A 3,650-nucleotide genomic window follows, 5' to 3' on the forward strand; every position below is an offset into this window, starting at 1 on the left:
AAGATGTACAATTGAAGACTGAAAAATTTATTAATTATATCGAAAATTTGTTTATTTTTGTAAGACCAAAAAAAATTGCAAAGAAAATATACCAAATAATGTACCTTCACACTATGTTACTGAGGGTTAGTCCGTTGTTTATTGTGATTCGGTTAGTACAGGATTTGTTGGATCCATCATATGTTTGAAAAATTTATTAAGTTTATCGGAGTATTTAATTAAAAATAACACTGTTGAATATTTTCTAAGTTACAAACTATCTCAAGATCACGTTGAGATGTTTTTTTCATGTATAAGACGTATGAATGGATTCAATAATAATCCAACAACAACACAATATTTATCGGCATTTCGAAAATTGGCAGTAAATAAACAAAATATAATCATTTCATCATCTGCAAATTGTTCTCTACTGGATGAAACGATCATGATAACTGAAGCTAGTGAGTGCATTAATGAGAAAAATCTAAACGCTGATAACGAACCCGCAAAAAACACGTCAGCGAAAATCTCTGAAAAACATTGTGACAATCGTAAAGGTGTTAAGTTCAGTATTAACTTCAGTGAATATTTCAATTATAATTACGCTACTTTCGAACACAATTACTCGTCCACTGCTTTATCCGAATACGCTGAAGAAATTATTAAGCACACAGCTGGTGCTGTAGTTCGTATTATTAAGAAAAAAATTCACTGCCAAAAATGTTGTGATATATTAGATGGCAAAGATAGTATTAATAAGTCTAAGTTAACAGTATTAAAAAATTATGGAGGTTTACATTTCGCCTCCGATGATGTTAATTTCATTTGTAAATCAACCGAAAAAATTATACGTCAACAAAAAGTAAAATTCACAGAAAATATTTGTGAAACAATTGTTATTGAAACTTTAAGAATTTTACCAGCTTCTATTCTAGATGACGACAAGCATTGTCTTGAACAAAAAAATTTTTTTAGATCATAGATATCAATTAATTTTGTTAATCATTAAAACTTACTTAAATATTCAAACACGAAAGTGCAATCATAAACGATCAAGTTGTAAGAAAGCATAATAATAAGGTAACAATATTTTCTGGTCAATAAAATGTCGAGTCATTAATTATTATTTCAAGATATAAAAAGCGTTATAAATTAGACAATATTATTTATTATATTATCAACTTCCATGTGAAAATTATTGTAAAATCAAATTTTTTGTTGCAAGTCTAATTAATATGTATTACAATGAAGTACAATAAAATGTTAATTACAAAACGTTATTATCAAGACATTTTTATACTTCTACAAATATACTCGCTGTGAATAAATAATTAATAAATGATTACAATAATTAATAAACACATCAAAAAATATTTTTATTAAAAATTCAAAAAATATACCAGAACACAATTTTTCATTAAACATAATAGTAAAAAAAATAAATTTTCCTTGTCAGAGAATCGAAAGCTTGACCTCCGAACGGAGCAAAACGTTTGTCAACTCGACTATCGACGTTGACAACTGTAATGAAAGTAATGTCAGATTTATGTTGGCTATGTTGTGCCCTGGAAGAGGGGCTTAGGTTACAACTTGAATGGGGGAGCTCAGAGAGCTTAAGGGGAACTCCAGTCTCTCCACTTTTGCACGAAAAGGATAGACGGACCTTATTTGTAGCGCTCTCTTTCTAACCCTCTGTCGCGTGTGTAGCCCTCTCGTGCGCTCTATTCTTATATCTCTATGTTCGGAAATTGACTCTTTTCTATGTTATGAATCCTACGAAAAAGTATTGAGTAACTACTCTATAGCACAGAAAAAGTTAGAGAGTGATTATGTATACACGTGGGAACAGGGTGAATATCTTTCAAACGAAATTTTGACAAATGAAATACTGCTCTCTGAGAAGGATAAAAAACAGTTAGCATCTCTTACTTTTAGGGAACTGTTTGAGTTATTTTTTTCATCTGATTTGAAGGAGTACATTATATCTTGTACGATTGCTAATGGTTGTGACATTTCTCTAGATAAATTAGAGACGTTTATTGGAATAGTTATATTTTCCATCTTCAATAGAAGGCTATCTCAAAGAGACTATTGGTCTACCGATCCGTTATTGGAAGCGGAAAAAGTAAAATCAGCAATGTCGTGGAATGAATTTGAAAAAAATAAAATCATTCTTAAAATGTTCAACGCCAAATGATCAAAACGACAATGACAAAGTTTGGCGTGTCCGAAAAATCCTAAATATATTCAGAAAAAACATCAGGCAATTTGGATTTTTTTCGACTGCTCTCTCTATCGATGAGATGATGATTAAATATTTTGGAAGGAATTCCCTCAAACAGTTCATAAAATCTAAACCCATTAGATTTGGGATCAAGATGTGGGCCTTATGCAGTGCCGAAGGTTACTTATTTGACTGCGATATATACTGTGGAAAAAAGTCAACTTCAGGCGATTTTTTACCTAACTGTGCCCAAGGAAGTCGAGTCGTTCTTCAAATGCTGCAACATTTACTTATAGAAACTTCTAAAAGAAAATTGCCTCAATATCATATCTACTTTGACAACCTGTTTACTAGTCCGGATTTGTTGGTGCACATGAAAAAAATCGGTCTTAGAGCTACTGGTACGGTTAGAAGTGACAGAATTTCGGAAAAAAATGAAGTGGATAAAAAAGCTGCTAAAGGCACATACGTAGTAAAGCACGAAAAAGGCAGCAAAATGAATTTTATAACAGTCGTTGATTCCAAACCTGTTTCGATTCTGTCAACTGCTGCTGGTGTTACACCACTATCAACTATTAATCGTTATAATAAAACAGAGAAAAAGAAAACAAATTTCCATATCCGAATGCTTTCACGTATTATAATAAATTTATGGGAGGTGTTGATGTACACTATCAACATTGCAATAGGCTTCTCCCGATAGTAAGATCAAAAAAGTGGACATGGGTTGTTTTCATTCGCTTGATACAATCATCTATAACTAACGCCACTGTTTTATATAATATATGTAACAATGATGATCGTAAAGTAGGGTCAAAAGAATTTGCTCTTGATATCAGTCGAAATTATCTGGCAAAATCGCAAATAAAAAAAAAAGAAACTCATATACTCAAGCATGGTGTCGTGAAAAAATATTGTAATGACGGAAAATGTTCGGTCAGAAGTCATAAGATTTGTGAGGACTGCAATTTATATTTTTGTCTTCAATGTTTCAATAAAACTCACAAATAAATAAGAAAAAAATGATAAAAAAAATGAAAAAAAGAAAAAAAATGAAAAAAAGAAAAAAATTAAAAAAAGAAAAAATAAAAAAAAATAAAACAAAAATAAATAAAAAAAAATAAATAAAGATTCTCGGTGACGTCTACCTCCTCGCGGTGAGAATCGGGCAACATTTATAAAATATAAATGGCTAAAGACGTATTCTTCAATATCAAACAAAAATTTGGAAGTTTTTTTTCGTAAAGCATACATATTTTTTTTCATGTAGGGTTTATCAAAAATTTTCTAAGAACAAAAATGTCTCAGAATTGGTCAAAGAATATTATCAAATTTTTTCAGATTTTTTGATGAAATTTTTCAAAATATCGATTTTACGATTTTTCAAAAAATCGAAAATCGCTTCGGAACATTCTGAAAAAATTTGAGAGTACTCTTTGACCAA

At 30.4% G+C, this 3,650-nt stretch overlaps 1 protein-coding gene across 5 annotated transcripts in view; it reads right to left on the reverse strand.

The window, feature by feature from the left end:
- Window positions 1–3,650, reverse strand: part of LOC116849387 — a 242,217-nt gene that overhangs the window by 46,313 nt on the left and 192,254 nt on the right. The window lies entirely within an intron of this gene.

This window comes from Odontomachus brunneus, unplaced genomic scaffold, assembly GCF_010583005.1.
Source record: "Odontomachus brunneus isolate Ranch 3 - 2012 unplaced genomic scaffold, Obru_v1 Obru_scaffold_114, whole genome shotgun sequence".
NCBI lineage: Eukaryota > Metazoa > Arthropoda > Insecta > Hymenoptera > Formicidae > Odontomachus > Odontomachus brunneus.